This window comes from Centruroides sculpturatus, unplaced genomic scaffold, assembly GCF_000671375.1.
Source record: "Centruroides sculpturatus isolate CEXI.00-Female unplaced genomic scaffold, Cexi_2.0 scaffold1659, whole genome shotgun sequence".
NCBI classification, from domain to species: Eukaryota; Metazoa; Arthropoda; class Arachnida; order Scorpiones; family Buthidae; genus Centruroides; species Centruroides sculpturatus.
Window position 1 is genome coordinate 4,583 of NW_019385835.1, and position 20,550 is coordinate 25,132.

The 20,550-nt window shown below is 30.1% G+C and overlaps 1 protein-coding gene across 1 annotated transcript in view; it reads left to right on the forward strand.

The window, feature by feature from the left end:
- The first annotated feature begins 2,182 nt into the window (after positions 1–2,182).
- The window catches only part of LOC111642413 (voltage-dependent calcium channel type A subunit alpha-1-like), a 46,968-nt gene continuing 28,600 nt past the window's right edge, over positions 2,183–20,550 (forward strand). The window contains exon 1 of the mRNA XM_023388760.1: positions 2,183–2,526. The gene's annotated coding sequence lies outside the window, so the exon portion shown is untranslated. The remainder of the gene's footprint in view (positions 2,527–20,550) is intronic.

Consider the following 20,550-nt stretch of genomic DNA (forward strand, 5'->3'; position numbering starts at 1 on the left):
GATTAGAAGACGACGATCACAGAGTGTTTTATCAATGCCCTATAATATGAGAGTGTTTCCTACGAGGTAAACCCTTGCCATAATTATCTCTCTCTCCAATGTGAGGACTCTCTTTCGATCTTTAGGCATTAGGATAGGTTAGATTTTAGAATACATATTTATATCTTGATACGCATGTGTTTGTATTTATTATCTCTATGTATAATTATTTAATGTTTTAGTAAATGTGTTATTTATTTAAACCTGTGTAGTCTTTTGGACACCTGGTCACGACTTCCGACTCCTCCCCACTCATATTTTTAGCCCTCCTATAGCCATTCTCTGACAGCCAAGCCGGTAAGTGGGGAGAAGCTCTTGCTCTACCCCCTCGGTTCGCACAAAATTATTTACAGTAAGATAATGCAGATGCTTAGAAAGAAGGGGATTTTTTTGTGTGTAATAAAAATTTTAGTACCAAAATAGTTACATTTCTTGCCATTAGGTGGTGCTTGATAAGATTACATAATTTGTGTAGTTGTTACTAGAGCTTACACTATGAACATTTTTGTTTTTTTATTCTTATTTTAACAAATTTACAATGTTCAATGTGGTGCCCATTATTCATGAGCACAGCTGTTAGACGAGGTTTGACACTATGAACAGCATTAAAGAGCATTTCAGTTGGTATTACTGAAATGTAATGTTGGATGGAGTTTTACAGATAACTTCATTAACCATGTTGAAGAAGAAAGGTTGGCATAGAGTGTTTTACGTGTACGTGTTTTTAACAATATCTTGTCTGTCATTTTAAAGATGATTTATGTTTTATCTTCATGTTGTATATTGTCAGTTTCTGGTGAAATTAAGAAAAAGAATTGAATTGGCTCAAAAATTGTTTGTATGGTCATTACAGTGTTAATTCAGTAAGTAAGTCAACTAAGTAACCCCAGTGGCTTGTATATCATCTTCACAAAGATTTTATTTTCATTTTAGCAATTAACTGTGGAGTCCGTGCTGCTGTGGGTTATGTGCAAGAAAATATGATACTCTACTTTTATTCTAGCAATTTTCTGAAAATTATACACATGAAAATGTAGCTTTTGCATAACCCATCCTACCATATATCATACATCTATGGAAGCAGTCATTGCTCTATAGATGCAAATATGTAATTACAATTCAAAATTGGTAAATTGCCTGTCCAATTACATAATCAATCCCTTTCAAATATTTTTTTTAAATATAGGTTATACACATGAAAAACAATATTCTTGTAAATGGACAATGATCTTTTAACAAGGTATGAAGAATATCCAAATTCATAGTTTATGTTTTCTAGCTCTTTTGGTGTGATGAAAACATGATAAACCATTGTTTTTGATATTCTTCATATCTTGTTAATAACGAAAGTGTAGTAATTTACAATACAATAATAAATTAATATTACAAATGGATTAATGTTGAAATGCTACATTTTTCTATTTCTGCTAATTAAAATAAAATAAATTAATGTTTTATTAAATGCTAAATCCATTTTTTGAAAAAGCCATAAAATTTTACAATAATAATTGCTTGTCTTAATGAATTAAAATGTAATACTGATTTAACATATATAATATTTTGATAATTTATTTAGCACTTGTCAGAGGTGCTAATTTTCTAATATTATTTCTATATGTAAATATTGTGTTTATATAAATATTTAAAAATTTATTGCCATATATTTCATAAAGTAAAAAATAATAATTAATAGATTAAATTAAAGTTTTGATGTATTGTAGGAAATTAGAATATAGAAGACATTTATGCATTAGAATTAAATTAAAATGCCAAATTAGTCCAAAGCATTGTCTGTTTTCAGGAAAAATCCTTCTCCTTTCCTGTTTCAGCTAATTCATTGGTAGTATATTGAAAATACATTAGTTACTCATTGTAATGTTTAATTTCTATAAGTTTTCAAATTGGTCTGTGATAGACCAGAGCATGAGACAGAAAGGTATACCATGAAAGGCATGAAAATTCTAGCATTCAGCATGCTTTACTATATATTTAAATTGCAAACTGACATATAGAAATACTCTCCACCTTAATAGTAGGTTTTGATTAAACTTAGAATCATTTTCCATTGTTATATCAAGCATCCATTAATGTATATATATATATATATATATATTTAGTTCTTAGGAAGGTAGTTACTTGTTAATGCTATTTTGGGGATTAGAATTTAGTTAATGCTATCTAGTAGCATGATTATAAATTCCATTCAAAGCATGTTAGAAGCATGGTTAGAAATTATTCTCTCTCCAAATATCAAAGAATATGAAAAATTTTTTAAACTTAGAAGAAATCATGTTTCACAAGTTTTATCTTAAGTTGTTAAAACAATTTCACGTTACGTGCTTAGAGGCCATCATTATTACGTTGCCTCATGGGTGCTGTACGCAATTCACGTACAAGTCAAGATTTTGATGAAGAAGAATATCCTAATAATGCACATCATAACACGGTGCCCACAAGGCAAGGTTCTATTCAACAGAATTTCTATAGGTTAGTAACTTTCTACATTTTTAAATACATAATTTATATACTAAGTCTTTTATTAAAAATAATGTAATAAAGTACAGCTATTTAAGGAAACCAAATGATAAATAACAGAAAAATGTTTTTGGATCTTTATTAAAACCAGCATCAGCTTAAAGTAATGTTCAAAAATAAACACAAGATATACAGTGTTCCTGAAGATTTTGAAAGTTTAAAATTTACTAGCCTGTATTTTCTTTAAACATTACTGTAAGCTGAAGTTGATCCAAACAAAGGTTCAAAAACTTCTCCATATCATTTAGTTTGCTTAAATAGCTATATTTTATTTTCTTAAGTATCAAAAATGATATGATGCCTTACAGGAATTTCTAATATAATAAAAAATCAATAATCGATGAATCTACAATTTTGATCACAATTTACAACAAGTATCATAAATTTTAAATTAAATAAGAAAATAAAATGTTTTCAAATAATCTTTTTGAGAACTATTATACTGGAAGAAAAATTACATTAAATAAATGAAATATTAAGTTCAAACATCTTCAGATTTAATCACCATTGTCACAGTCTTCTAAATTTATTATAATTTTTTATTCTTTTGTTAAAAGTTTGTTTATTGTAAAGATAGATTATTAAAATCAAAATCCTTTAAATTTAAGATTTTGTTTGTTCATAATGCTGTTTTCTTTCAATGAATCTATTTACAGAGGAATAAAGAATAATATTTGGAATAAAAGTTTATTTTTTTATACTTGAAATAATGTTTCTAAAAAACAAATTTGATATGCTAAATTCTAATAATACCTGATGATGACAAATCATGAATTGAAGTGATCAAACAATTATAGAATTTCTTTTTACATGGGCTTTTAGAAAATAAATTAACTTTATAATTAATGATAATATATTTATGATTTTTTCTTATTTATTAATAATCAAGTTTAAAGTGTTAATAATGGAAATTCATACTAGCACACATATTATATTAAACTGTAGTCATTCAGTGAAAATATTGGAATATTAATTAGTTCTAAGTGTAATTAATAATTGAAATAATTTAGCACTATACGTATATATGTTGTCATCTCTTCTGATTTTCATAGTGCATAGTTTGTCTATCTGAAGTGACAAATTTCTATAAATATTAATAAAATACTTTTGAATAAATAACTTGTTTACAAGAACTGTAATGTGTTCATCATCCAGTAGTGTTAGGTTTCTTAATTTCTCAGTCATTTAGAATGGATTGTCAATAGTAAACTTAAACATTTACAAAAATTTTTTGCACCAGCAATTAAATTTTATCTTGTAAATACAGTATTCTGGAGATTTTTTTCTTATCAATCATAGGTCTAAGATTTTTTCCTTTTTTATGAATTTTTGTAAATACAAAATGTCTAGGAATGCTCTGGGCTTATACAATACAGTTTTAAAAAAAGTATACAATACAATTACTCTACTTCATAATTTATCTATATGTATTTGCTATTATGGTGCACATTGTGCTGTTAATATACTGTCTCAGTTCACTCACATATGTATCCTTTGTCATTAGTACAATAGTGTTACATTTATCAGTTCTTGTGGCTATACTACTGTATCTTTCATCATGTCTTACTAACATCATCTATTGGGTTGTTCAGAAAGTAATTTCGTTTTTTTTCCATGGAAAAAAAATAATATTTTTATAATAAATAAATATTTTGTTGAATTATTTATCGACCATTTTGGTCAAATATTTGTTGTCATCGTTTCTGGTAGTAGCACGATTTCACATTCATAAAAGTTTTGATCGTTGCTTACAAAAAACCGATCCAAGTGATTTTTGACATTGTCATTTCAAGTAAATGTCTTACAGTTAAAAAAAATTTGTATAGACCGGAACAAATAATAATCTGTGTGTGCTCGATCTAGCAAGTATGGTTGGTACGATAGCACGTCCCATCTAAGTTTCTTTCTGACGAGTTACCAAACTTGTGTGAAATTTTACATTATCATGGTAAAACACTACACCTGTTTTGTTGATCAATTCTGGCCACCTTTTCTGTTTGATGATATTACTCAATTTGTTTACTTGATGGCTGTACACTTTTGAATCAATTGTTAAATTGTCTGGTAAAAGCTCCAAAGAAAAAAATTACCTTAAAATCCCACCAAAGGTAGCATCTCTCCTTAAAAACATGTGGAACTCATATATCAAGCTTTGAAACGAAACCAATTTGTTTCAAGTAATCATAAATAGTTCAATTTGAGAAATTTAATCTCTTAGTGATTTCACATGTTATTCAGCAGTTTGCTTCAATCAGTACCTTTTATTTTGTTTTCATTGGCTTCAATTGGCCATCCAGAACGTGGTGCATCTTCAATATTGAAATTGCCAGAATGAAATTTTGTAAACCAGTTTTGGCACTGTCGTTCTGTCAATACATCTTCCCCATACACGTCACACAATTTTTTTTCTTGCTTGAACAGTATTCTTACCTTTTCGGTAATAAAAGAGCAAAATATGCTGAAAATGCTGCTTTCGATCTTCCATATTTGATGGGACACAAAAAATAAACAATTGCACAAAATCAAACAAAATTTTCTTACAAATAAGCCTTAAAATGATAGCTGTCAAAATATATAATGATAATATTGCGGATAAAACATGACTAATCCAACTAGTGGTAAAAAAAATTAAATTACTTTCCAAACAACCTAATATTTCATCATTCTGTTAGAAAGTTTCTGTAGTGTGAATGCAGTTTTCCATCAAAAATGATCTTTGTGCTTTAATTAATGGCATCATTAACATTGACAATCTCAGATATGGTTTTTTTCTTTATCTGTGCTTGTTTGATATGGAACCATCAATGGTCCAAATTTTATTGTTTTCAAGAAAAATTCCAATGGTTTGTTCTCATTCCATACTATCAGCCATATTGTTTTGAATTTTTATGGTAGATTATAGTTGTCATATTGTGGCCAAACTAGCAACACTTGAGGTCTTCCTCTAACTCACTGTTTTTGTCTTCTCTAGAATATTTTTGGCATGTATGATGCATGTCGAGGCAGTCTTTGTACTTGTGTTATGAACTTATGAATTAAACAATTACTTTTAAGACTTGTGACTACCGATCATAATGCCAAAATGATGAATCAGACATGACAATGAGGACTTGTTTACTTAATTCTGTGAGTAGTATTATTAATTTTATACACCACCAACACGATCAAGAGTGAAATCTTCAAATCACCTTCTCATGAGAGCACAGATATCTCCATTGAGGTATCAAGAGTTTTGGTAAAAATTCCAACCTTTTGGCAAACAAATGTTAAAATGTGGTTTACAGAGGTTAAAAAATATGACCACACATTGGGCTCACTCAATTGTGAAATAGCCAGATTGGTTGCTGATCTAATATCTCAGCCCTTGATGAATGTACTTTACACAGACTTAAAAATGCAATTAATTGCTGAATTTGAAGAATCTGAAAGCAGGAAAGCAAAGAACTTACTTACATAAATTGAACAAAGAGACAAAAATCTATCAGTACTACTGAGAGAAATGTGCATATTAGCAGTACATAAGTAATGGATGAATTCCTAAGAATACTCTTCCTACAGAGATTGCCCAACAATGTGCACTCCATTCTAGTAACCAACCAAGACAAACTTCATACCCTGGCTGCTATGACTGACACAAAATTGTAGAGACAATGAGACTCAACTCAGATATTTGTTTGATTAGTAGTACACTGCATACCAGACAGACTGTCTGTCTTGTTTGGAGCAAGCTGTGTTGGAGCTTATGCATTTGATTTATGGGTTGCAAACATATTCCCCTTCATGCTCTGAAAGGTGATGAATATTTGCTTTTAGATTTGAATTTTGTTTATACACACTGTTCAAAGATTAATATTTAATCAGAGTCAAAAGTGAGTGTATTAACTTATATAAGAAAGTATGTATGTGAAAAATCTGATGTGTTAAATTATGATTTGGAATTTTTATTCTAAATAATGTATAAATCAATTTTCTTAAATTCCTCATTAATAAAATTGTGTCACAATTTGCAAATGAATTGCTTGCATATTTGTGATTACAGAAATCTACAAGTCAGAAATGATAGTACAGTGCACACATATTTGCTGATTTAGTTTGGAAATTGCATTGTTGTTCAAAGAGTGATATTTTAATTGAAAACAGAGATAAAATAGAATCTCATAGTTAACATAATATAAAATTATAATCCTTATAAACTTATTATCATCATGAGTACTGGTTGTAAAGAAACTTCTGAGGAAATGTGAAAAATGAAGATAATTTGCTAAGAGGAATTGGAAAAATTTTTAAGAAAGTCCTATGACATTTCCTGTAAAAAATATCTTGTCACAGTAACTTGAAATGTTAAAATGTGCTCACATTCAGGATGACTCAGGAAGCTATTGTTGTAGTTTGAAAAATTAAACAGAATCCAAACACTAATGCTGTTAAACTTGCATATGAAATCTCTGATGTGAAAGTGTAAGATTGCCAACAGGGGTAGAAATGTCAAGAGGGTCGAGGGGTCACAAAGTGTTATATGTGGATGCAATCAGTACTGAGACAGACTCTATGGTTACAAGAAACTGTTCATTTGACATAAAAGGAGCTTACAAGATTTCTTGGAAGTAATAAGTCAGTGACGGCCTCTGGATCTTCATCTCCTTTGCAAGATAGTCCCAAATGAAGGAGTTGTTGGAATCAATGATTGAAATTATTGTCTAATGACATTGTTACGTACAATGCATTGTATCGCAATGTTTTGTAAACATTCTTCCATTACATAATAAAAGGTTGGTGGCGCTGTTGACCCCTCAGGGAGCGGTTAGAGACAGTGACCTTGTTTCACTCTCCCCTTTCCAGCGCTGACCTTCCGTGAGTCAAGACAGTGTAATAGTATAATCTTTGTGTATTCTTTGTTTCCTGTTATTTAAGCAGTTACGTGAGTCTAACTTGTTTTTACTAATCTCTCCGACAAGCAACATCTAGTTTAACAGGAGTGTCCCTGGTTTGCAAATAAGTTTCCTAAACACCTCCGGGATAATGCAGGCAACTTCCGGTGGAAAGATGTCAACCCAAGAATAGGAGATGGAGATGAAGATGGGCACCACACACACAAAACAATTGGTCTAACACATGGAACTTTCGGGAGTTGTTGTTGCATCCTTGAATTACTGGGTTGTTAGTAATTTCCATCCTCAATCACCCATACCGATTGATCACTTTCCTCGTTCTTGCTTTCTTGATGTTGATCACTCATTATGAAGTGTAACAAGATCTCAACTTAGATTATGGGAAAGGTCAAAATCAACATTTAATTCAATCCTCCAGCTGGAGATGGTCAAGGTTAAGAGTTACATTTTTCTATTGTTCAAAACTGCATGTTGCATTTTCATACAAAAAAATTCTCACTAGCTTTTATTTTTTTTCTTTAAAAAAATATTAGTGAGGTTTGGACCTGTCTATAGCCTCACAAAAGGATCACCAGTAAGTGCAATTACCATCAGAGAATACAATTTCCATGGATTTAATGGCAGTGTACCAAGAAAAAAGCCAACAATAAATAAAAGAAGTTGTTAAAATCATTTATTATTTGCAAAATGATTCAAAGATGCTCTTTAGAGTGTTGAGAAAATGTATAATTTACTGATGAATATAAATTTGAGGTATTTGCTTCTCTAAAACATTCAAAAGTTTTGAGAACTATGAATTCTGAACCTCAGTTGAAGAATCTAGTGTAGTGTTTCTCAAACTCTAACGAATCGTCGCCCCCTTCAACGTAGTATCACCCCCTTCAATAAAACTGTTACGTAGTATCTCCCCCTTCATTACAAAATTCCGATGCCGAGGGACAAGGCTAACGCCAAATTCGTACTGCATTGAATAGACTAGTGACTAGTATAATGTTATTTGTTTAATTATTGTATGATATAATGAATAAAATACCTAATTATTCTTAATATAATGTTTACTATATCGCCCAGAAAATTGTTTTTTGCCCCCCAAAATATAAATTGTTACTAATCGCCCCCTCAACATGGAAAAATGCCCACATGGGGGCGATATCACCCCCGTTGAGAAACACTGATCTAGTGTCTACTGTAAAGTATGGTGAATGATCCTGAATGATTTGGGGATGTATGGCAGTTTCAGGTTTATGAGAATTTGCTTTTATAGACTCTAAAATGGATTGTTTTAGCTATTTAAACATACTGAAAGTAAATTTAAACAAAAGCATAACAAAATTAAGTCTGCAAAACTCCTGAGTCTTTACCAAGACAATCACCTGAAAAGCACAGCTTACACTATGAAGTAATGGCTCCTCTACCATACATCAAAACAATTACATCAACCCCACAATTACCAGATTTAAATTCAGATCAAACATTTATGAGAGGAAATAAACTGTTATAAACAAAAGACTTGCTTCAGAAAGTACTGAGAAAGACATGGAATTCTATTGCAGTTACCAACTCAAAAAATTGGTTTATTCTATGCCAAGAAGACTAAAAGATCAAGATGGACCAAAATATTAATTGTTAGGATTTATGATTAACAGAAAATTGGCAAACTTTGTAATTTCACGGGTATGGAGACCTTTGACTCATCATTTTTCTAATTAAGAACATCAATAAATTTTTAAAATATTTAATTTATAATTTTGTAAAATATTTGAACATGAATGAAAATATAGTTCACTTCACGCCAGCCTTTAGAAATTAAAATTATGACACTTACGTGTTGCGGCGTTATTGACAGCGATATCTGAAATTTAACAAATCGCTGTCAATAACGCCGCAACACGTAAGTGTCATAATTTTAATTTGAACATGAGATGACTTTTTTAAGTATAGATAATTATTGTATTTGTCATGACTTAACGCTTGAAAATTAAAGGTGTATGTTCACTTTTGACTCTGACTGTATGTAATAATAATAATCATAATAGTCGTTATGAAAAAATTAATTTCATTCAATTAAAAATATTCAAATTTAAAAATAAAACAACTTAGAGTTTTATATGTTAATGATTATAAAAATAATCATAATAATTGTACAGATAATTATTAATGAATCAAGACAGAAAAATTGTATAGAGTTTTTAAATTTGTATTTTAAGATTTTTCTTATTTGTGTTAATTAACTAAGTTAAATGAAAAATTAAGTTACTTACAAAATTAAAATTTCAGTATAACTATGGCATGTATTTCAGAATAATAATAATAATAATACAGTATACTATTAAATTTTATTATATTAATTTTAAGTTTTAGAGATATTTAATATTATGTAAATTGTTTTATATGATTAATTTGATATTTATGAATAGAATTCATTTTCAATCATTTAGAACTTTTAAAAGTAAATTTTTCTAATTGATAAAATTCATTCAGCAATGGTCACACCTATAATAAAAGAAGAAGACCAGCTAGTTTCTACAGATGTGATAGCAACAAATCCAAATATTTTATGAGTGATTACAATTACTATCAGGTGGGAACAGATATTACTCTTTCAGAAAGTCCAGTTCTTATTCAAGCATGGAAAATACTAGATGTTTATTCTTCTTATAGAAGAAAATTGTTTTTCTATAGAATGCACATACTCATTATTAGAAATAATATCTTTGGAAAGAATGACATTGTGTCAGTAAAGCACTTGAAATATACAATTTAAGTTACTTTTTCCACATAAAAATCAAATTATTCTTTTATTATAACAAAATGACAGCAAAAAATACAAAAAAAACAGTTTAACTAAACTGCGATATTTTTCTAATAAAGTATATATACCATATTTTATGACATAATATGCATCTTTTGTCAAAAAAAAAGGACCTGATTATCTCCTAAAGGCTGCAAGTTCTGATGAAATTTGGAGGGAGGAAATACAGCTGTACATTTTGCAAGCCTTCCACTTCTTTTGGATTGGCTTCACAACAGTCAAGCAGTAAAACTGTTTTTCTGTTGTGCATCCCCGTTTTTACGTTAAACACATGCAAAAATTACATGAAAAGAGCACTCATCATCCATGATTTCTGATTGCTGCAATACTGACAGAGCAGTGTTCTCACTTTGGTAAAGCACCTTGGCTTCTTGTATTTTCCAATTATGAGCAATGTTTACTTTTCCAAACCATGTTCATTCACAACAAACAACAATGGGGTCCTTACCCCATTGTTGTTTGTTGTGAATGAACATGGTTTGGAGTTTTTACTTAGTGAATGAACATGGTTTGGAGTTTTTACTTTCTTTACTTAGTTTACCACTGTGACACTGTTCTCCTTTTAACATGAAAGTTTTGTCTGATATAAGATTGTAAAACATGTCTGCCTCATCTGCATTGAAAACATCTTGTAGTGCATATTTCTCAAAGTTTAAGAAGCTGTTTTATTTGCCTCTTGTCAACTGTAACTTTGTCAACACTTTTGCTTTTTCCCAAAATCTGGTATGCCTGTCTTGACAGTCAATTTAATGGCCTATTCTCTTATGAATATGCCATCAATACAGGCAGTGCATGACTGACATATCCAGTTTACCAATATTGTCTTAAGTTCTTCATGTTTTGCCCCACAGATCTTGCTTCTTTGCAAAATTTTGTATTTGTTCTTTAAGATTCTGGTCACTGTCATCAATGGCAAATTGTGATTCCCAGTAATGTCTATTGGCTCATCACTTTCAGCCTTTCATATGATGTCAGTCTGAATAACAAGAACACTGACTTTGAACATTCTGTTTAGGTATCCATAATGAAATGTTAATGTACATATCTTCTGTTTTAAGGCAATTGTCCTTATTTTTTTAATGCCATTTCAGTTGGCAATACAAGCCAAGTTCAATTGAAACATATGGGATTTGTTCTAGAAGCACTTTACTACCCTTACCGATAACCATAACTGGAATCTTACCCTATAACAGAAGAAGTACGCAATTCTTTTGTTTTTCAGACCTTACTGACTATTCTACTTGCACAAAGTAGAAGAAAAGATTTTCTTCACACATGGGATTACCTTATATAGTATAGTCCACCACAAATATCCCTTTTCTCAAAGATAGTCTTCCTCTTCTGGTCAGGGCCATCTGGTGGTAGGAGAAAATTGCCAAGCTCTAGTATGTTAAAAGCAGGTGCAATCATATGTCTTTGGAAGGAACTGGAGCAAAATATGTTATTAGATGAATATCTGCCACATAAAATGCACTATAATGTCATGCTGTATTGTAATAAAGTTGCATAGTGTTGGTGGGAAATAGGAGAAATATCTATTATTGATCAAAATACATTATAAAGTGAATAACTTTGTTATAATTTACTGTCTAGGGTAAATAGTACAGTTATTGGACATATAAGAAAATTTTTATTATAAAAAATCTTGTGACAAAAGTTGTGAAATATTATACTTACTGATGAATTTGTTTTTTATATCCTTTCTACTATGAAAATGTAGAAATTACAAATGCCAATCATTTAATTCAATATGTGCCTTGTTTTACGAAAATGTAAAAATTGTAGTTATTGGTCATGCAACAACAAGAAAACCTTTCAGAACTATTTTCATCTTTATTGATAGCAGGAACTTGTATAACAAATGAACCTCTTAGTAAACACTGGAGAAAATACAATTCATCACACAAAAACCTTTGTAACTCCAGTGATACGTGTTTACAAAACAGCGAACGTTTTCAGCCCCATCCGGGTCTTCATCATGCTATGGTTATGAGGAATTCGAATGCATGTGGAATGGAACAATAAAACGAAACAAATGCAATTCAAAATTTAGAAAAGTAAAGTTAAGAATAAAAATAGAACATTACGCTCATGCTGAAATGACAGTTAAGCACGCATAACATCATGTTTGCAAAATGGTGAATGCAGATGAAATATACGCAATTCAAAATCAGTTATGGGGGTGGATTCCCTCATAACAAAATTTCCATGCGTTAGATATACCGACTGCATCCCTAGAGTTGATGCACGTGTTACGTAATCCTGCTTTATATATTTCGAGAGTCTCCATGGTTCTGAGCTGATCTGTACGGTGTAAGAGCCTGATCAGATGGGCACTTTGTAGGTCAACTGTGATTCCCGGTTCCGTGGCAACAGTTGAGAGGGTGGTGGTGTGTTTTTTATTGTCAATGTCATATTTGTATTCATGAAGCCGTTTATGAAGGGAGCGTTTGGTTGAGCCCACATAAACCAAACGGCTATTAAATCTGTCATCCCAAAGCGGGATAGCATATACCCCCCGGTGCGTGTTTCAAGTCAATTGCGTCTTTTTCGTTGCGGAGTAAGTTGTAAACAGATCTTGGCCTACTGTAAGCTATCTTAGTTTTAGTGATAGATGAAATTTCTCTGTATATTGTATCAAGATGGTGGTTGTACCCTACAATTTTTCTTGCCATGGTTGTTATCCAAAGACTTCCCAGGGACGATATTGTATATTAAGTTCTTATTATACCCATGCTGTGTGGCCATTTCCTGAATGTGTCTTAGCTCAGCTATGGTGTCTTCATAATTAGAGTGGAGGATACTTACTCCTACAAGATCGTGGCTTTTCAGGCCTTAACTAAGTGGGCGTTCACGCACCACTCTTAAAATAAGCTCTTAAATTGTGTCGTTTAAGCTTTATAAACAAAAAGTAGGCAATCAAAATTTGCACAATGAACAATTAACATACTTATCAGGACAATCAATTTTTTATTTAACATATGTATTCCAAACAAAAATGCATGTATTCAAAATGATGCAAACACTAAAGTAGACAAACAATTATCTTTACATTTTTTATTCACTCTGTTTCCCATAGTTAGCTACAAAATATATTACAAGCACTTTTTCCAAATTTTCAATAGAAAAGTTGCAACGTTTGTCACTGAGAATTCATTTATATGCAGAGAAAGAGCATATAATCCGTTATGTTCAGTAGATGTAGAACACATATACTGAATATACAATATTTCAACCTTGGAAGAAGATGAACTGGGAATTCACTTTTGCTCTTCTTTCTTGCCAAAAATATCAGCCACAATAAACAAGCACTTTAATCTGAGTCTCTTTTGAAGCACTGCTTTCAACTCTTTCTTCACTTTTTTTGCAGCAGTGCCTGGTGCATCACAAAGTTTCTAATTTGCTTTGTTAAGGAGATCAATTTGTTCATATATAGGTTTCCCACTACTTTCAAGAGTAGTAATAGTATCTGCAATGAATGTGAAATAACACTTGATGTACATCAACTTGTTCTGAACATAAATGTCATTCAAAATTTTCTTAGCTTTAGTTACACAAACTGCATTGTCCACTAAAGTAGCTAAAAGTTTTTTGATATCGAAGAAATGTTCACTGTAGTAATTAGTACAAAATCTTAGCCATGTATGTGCTAAGGGAAAAATAGGCATTTGCCTAAAATCCACTGTCTAAAAATGACAAATAAAGCATCTCTAATGCTATATTTATTAAATAAAAGTATTTATTTTAAAATATTTCATACAGTTTTAATTTTATTACTATAAAATTGCATCAGGGGGTGTAATTTATTTCCGTTATTATCGCATTCTAATTTTTTCTACATGGGATATGCACCCACTGGGACTTAAATATAAGTAATCAATAATAATAAAAAAATGAATTTGTCTGATTGCATTTTCAGGAAAAAATGAAACTTAAGCAGTTTAATTTAAGAATTAAAGTAAACCTTTGCGGAAAATGAAACGAAAAATTAATAAATGCTTTTTAAAAAGTATGAAAACAGACTAAACTTTTTGTTTTAGGCAAAAATAGGCAGCAACATCAAAATAAGCATTTTTAGGCATTATAAAATACCATTGTTTCGGTCTAAATGTTCATGAAAAGTGTTCATACGAAATCTTAGCCATGTATATACCAAGGAAAAAAATAGGCATTTGCCTAAAATCCACTATCTATTTATAACCAACCCATTCCAAAATCCATTGTCTTTTAAACACAGATAATTCAAGATTATACATATAAGCATATGATAGTATGTTTTACGATCATTTTCAAAATATATATTAATAAATGAAATACAAATTCAAGATATTTCAATTATCATATCTTGTTAATAAAATTAATTATATATATAAATACATGTATATATTTACCATTTAAAAAAAAGCTTAATTGCCAATCCTGCAATTAACTTTTAATATTCTTCTAATTAGTACTTTCATTAAAAAATTCCTGATATGTTGATTAGTTTATTTACTTCAAACAATTTTTATAACACATTCTTCCTGTGTAATGAGATCTATCTTTAATCAAATAAGAAATCAAGCTTCTTCAGGCTTGGTTTTTACATAAAATTTTTCCTTTTCTGTTAAAAATTATAGAATTTTTATTTGTATTTTTGAAATATTACTGACAAACTGACAATATTATTCTTTCTATTGATATTATATCTTAGATATTCAGAAATCTGTTGTCTGTTTCTAGATTGTTAAAGTGTAGTTTAGTAAAGGTTGTCGTATATTTAGGAAGTATAGGTAGTTTAGTAGAGATTATTTGTTGGTAGCATTTTTTTTATAAATATAGAGATGTTGTGTTTTAATATAGTATTGTACTGTACTAGAAATTTTAAAAATTATTAAAAATTAATTTTATTGTATTGATATTTTAAAAATATTTATTATATTCTTAAAATATATATTATATTTGAACCAAAAATGCCATATGATTTATGAGGTTATTTTAGACATATAAATAAAAAAAATCAGCAATTTGAGTTAATTTATTGTAAATTGGGTATTTTTAATAACTTCTGCATATTTAAAGTATTAAGATGGAATTATTTCTGAAACATAGCAATTGATACATTACATGAGAACTGTTGTCAAAATTTTTGAAAAAATCATAAATTATGATAATTTTCATTTACATCAACACAAGTTTTGTAATTATAAAAATTCATTATAGAATTTGAGTGATACAGCAAAGACAAATTTTAGAGAAACAAGAAAAGTAATTATAGATTATTTTCAGTAATAACTGCATTTTATCTAATTCTTACATAAAATAAATGTAAAACTAAAAAAAAACTAATGTAGGAAGTATAATTATTATACACTATTTACATATTTATAAAATAAAGTTTGTTTGGTTGTATATGTTACGGTAAAAGTGATTAATCTGACGATTATGCATAATCATTAACAATTTTGATACATGATAAATTTCTTTTATATATTGTAAATTAATCACATTTACTGCTGATTATGCATACTCACCAGTTTGTAGTGGTAAATATGATAAATTGTACTTATTAATTAAATTAATCAGACATTATGCATAATTGCCAGTCTAGAATGGTAAATTTGACAAATAACGCATTCTCATCAAGTAACTCTTGGTTAAAATGTAACCAAACTTGGCACTGGACTGAGTGATTACAATTTGTGCAGCTCATGAAGTATATATCATATCATTGAGGCATTAAGTGTAGTCCTTATGAGCCACCGACAAGATCCCTTCCTAAAGATGCTGTAGCAGATGTTTTCTCCAAACAGGAGCTACAAGAAATAATTGAATCATTAGATCAAAATCAATGTCAATTAGAATAACCCACTGAAAATATTTCAGAAAAAGTATTAAAAATGAATACTTATCACTGAATCAACTCAATGTGATTTTCCATGATTTGTTAACCAAAGTATAGTCTAGTATGGAAGTGATCAGACTTTCTGCAATCAACAACAGAAAGGATGAAGTGAGCAAATGCAAAGGCAAGTTGAGAAGCTCAAGAAAAGGAAAAAAATATCAGAGCTGAAGTTTGCTGTAGCCAAATTAAGAGATACAGTGAAGATAAGAATATCAGATGTGGTCAGAGCAAGAGGCTATCTGCAGAATATATTGGCAGTAATATTAGCTACTGAAAAAGATGAGTACTATCACTTTGAAACAAAGGAGGGACATCTTTCAGAATTGTATACCAGAAAATGTGTGCTATGTGATGAACAACTTCTTACAGTAGAGAATGTATCAAATATCACTCTCTCTTAGGGAGTGTGCAAGAAAAATGAAAAATAATGCAGCATGAAATGTTATGATAGTTTGCCATATCATTTTGAGTAATCAGTAAGAATTAATTAGTTCTGTATTTTTTCCCAACAAATTTTTTGATATTAAACATATTATATAAATTATTATTTATTAGAGGCATTTTAATATTTTTGTTTGTAATTATTCATTTAATTTCACATAAATATTAATATAGTTTTAACAAAATCGTATATATTAATTCAAAAACAATTACATCAAATAACAATGGCAATATTCCAAACTTTGAATCAGCTATAGATGTTCAATATAGATTTTGCTTAATCTGATGTTGCTGAAAATGTTCATTTTTAAACAGTGAATGCTGGAAATTGAGAAGGTGTAAATTTTTCTGTTTTTTGATATTTTTGCATGCATAGTTGTAATATTAAGCTGAAACAGATTTTTCTTAGTTTCCTTGTATTCATCAAATCATTTAATGTTAATAAAAACAAAAAAATGTATTTAAATCCATAAGTTAATTTATTACAAAAACAAAAGGTGGGAAATTTCATATTTACCAAATTTATGAACACCATTTTGGAAATTATGTAAAAATCACTTTAAAAGTGATATATTAGCGAGGTTGAGGCGAAAGCTTTAAATGCAAAAACATGTATGTCAGACGTTCAGTGCCACTTTCCTGTAAGCCTAGAAGTTTGACAATGGTGTTTGGATAGTCAGTGGAATCATGTTTGACATTCCAAACATGATTCCACTGACTATCCAAACACCATTGTCAAACTTCTAGGCTTACAGGAAAGTGGCACTGAACGTCTGACATACATGTTTTTGCATTTAAAACTTCTGCCTCAACCTCCGCTATTCAGTGATATCTATCAAACTTTGCTAACTTCATTTGGGAATTATGAAAAATTGCCAGTAAAAGTGAGAAATTTAGTTAAATTTATCAAACTTACCAAGGTGATTGGTGATTATGCATAATAGCCAACTATTATGAATAATTTCCAGTTAATCACTTTTATCACAACATATATACTGCATATTCAAAGGAAGTGATTTTTCAAATAATTCAAAAGGGAAAGTAAAAAATTTGCAATGATTTGTTTCATTTCTTATTAGATGATAACCATTGAGCTGCAGTTTTAAAAAATTGTAGACCAATAAATTCCCACTGTCATCTGTCTTTCCTTAATCTCGAGAATACAGTTAGATAAATGAAATCTGAGACCAGATGGAAACCTCGGGCAAAAGACACCATTTAACTATATATGAACTTCCAATGCAAACTGAAAGTCATCTTATTTCAGTTCAAAAATTTTCCCCTGAAAGGTGTAGATATATGACTGGCACAACTCTATTGTTAAAGGGAAAGTATGGTGTACAGGGACAAGACACTGCAATACTAATTTGAGGCTGAGAACATATATTTTAAATTAAATTAATTAAAAATATGATTAAAAATTGCAGCCCGGCATTGTGATGATGTCACAATAAATAACTGCTCATTTCATGTAACTTTTTATAAACATAAGGTTTAATATAAAAGTAATTTTTTTTTTTTATACTAGTGTCTCTATGCAGTCCTGTATCTCTGTATAGTTAATGTGACATCTATAGTAAGTAATCAATGATAGAGCCAGATTAACTAATTAATTACTCAATTTCTAGTTCAATAGTTAATTGGGTTCTATCATTTGATTATTACTGTAATTTGCACTTTATTAGTAAATGTTAGACATATTAAGCTTCTCAGTACGTAAATATTAAAGATCAGTTTTAATAATAGGGTCTCTGCAAATAATTTAATTGTTAGAAATGAAAGTTCTTATGTAAATTAATCTAACATTGGTGTAGTCAGTGAAAGTCACATATTTGGTACATTGGGTTTGTAATGATCCCATAAAGTAAATTGAGGAATTAGGTTATATTATTTTAATGCTTATATTTATTTTGATAAGTCCACAAGCATAAGAATTCTTGACATAAGTCATATTCCAGTTCTTCATGTTTTTACCTGACTGCTTGTCATAACAAGCCTTGCACATACCTTCTCTGTAACTCTAATAAAGAAACTTTTGACATTTTTTACATCTGTAATTAAACATTGTGGTAACTGCCCATTTGCTTGGGCAGTTACCACAATGTTTATGATTACATATCTTTAAGGAATGTTGTCACAACTTGTTCAGTATATCTACAAAATTGGAGATCCCCTTTTCAGTTCTTTCAATAATCTTTGTATTGTGTTTCATTCCTTCAATTGAATCTATACAAATTTGGATAATATACTAGCAACTGAGTCTTCTGACATTAAACTGTTGTAATTATTACATGAAAAATAAAACAATAGTCTATATGATATTTTGGTATAAATCTTTTTTTAACCTTTCAGCAGTGGGTTAGTCAGGTATGGTGCTATCCCTATGTAGTGGAGAATAAACATAGGAAATTTTTAAAGTATTTTTCCACACGTTTTTTTCTCGTTACCATTTCAGAAAAAGATTTTGTAAACAGTTATGTCTAGTAAAGAAAAGTCTTTTTTTATTGTTACATAATCCTTTTTTTTTTCGCAGTAGTTTTTGGCGATATCCTTCAAAAGAATTTTGCAGATATATCTGTCTTTCACCATTGCCACACGATTTCCCTTGACGGATATATCCATCAGTCAATACTGAGTGGTTAAACTCCTTTTGTATTTAAATACTAAATTAATTGATAAACAAATGGCATATTTTCAGCAAAGCTTTGATAGTTTACAAGTTTTATGTCCTGTGGCATTAAATTTTTTGACTATTTCTATTCCCAAAAAATTTTACGTAGTTTTTAAATTCTTTGTGTGTAGTACATCAACACTGGTACAGTAGTAACTTTCAATTTACTTAACACATATCTCAACTCACATTCCAATATATCTGCATCCAAAATTTCATCCGACCAAAATAAACACTCCTTAATGATTGTTAAATCGACATTATAAGAGTGTACAGAACCATAAAGAGAATAAAAGTATATAAACCACTCCTGTAAAGAAATATTCACCCTGTTATAACTGTGAGAGTAAAAAATTATCGTGAGAATGAATCAACACGATAAAACGTAAGTGCTTCTACAAGGGGAGAATTTATAACAAGCATGCTTGATGGAGCAGACGCTTATCAGTGGGAATCCACTGGACTCAATAGGGACTAGACAAAGACAACTATCAAATTCTACAAAATATTCCTTTAATATACTTGGGAGCATACAGCACTCCTAAAACAAAGATGAGACACAGGAAAATACTGAGTCCGACAAATCTAGTATATCGCATATCGTTAACAAAAATCTCTCAACAATAAACTGCCCAAGCACACATAACATGAAGGCATAGAAACATATCGACAGAAATGGGTTTTGTCATATCTTTTCCTCTCCTTCACTCTGGGTAGAAAACAGTTCCAAATTCTGAAATCTGACACGGACTTGCTTGCACAGTCTTTTTACTTTTTTCACGCACTTTCACCACCACTCTTACTTTCCTACTTTCACGTTCTCTCTCCACTTCCATTCTGCACTTCTCCCCCAAGACACACCTTACCATAAAACTCCCACCCACGATTACACACCCCAGAATTACTGTAAGGTCTCTTTTTATGCGGATTATTTTTATGCGATTTTGAAGTTGTGCGGTTTGTATTTCATCCAAAAATCTCTTGGACAAACATACATATAGGCTTGTTTAGGAAGCCCGCGTATAGACAGTCTCCAAAAATTGTGGAACGCTCAAAGCTCACTCCATTTGTTCCACTGACATATAACGTTTATGGATGTAAAGGACAGCTAGATCTACCTTAATCGCTTTAGTTCCTATCAATTTTTGATATAAATGTAATTAAACATAAAAAATACTTAAAACTGAAAAAAAACAAAAGAAATGCGTTAATTTTGAAGAAAAAGCTTCAAAGTTTAACTTCCTTTGTCTCGCCCTTCTGTGAAATTTAACACCGATGA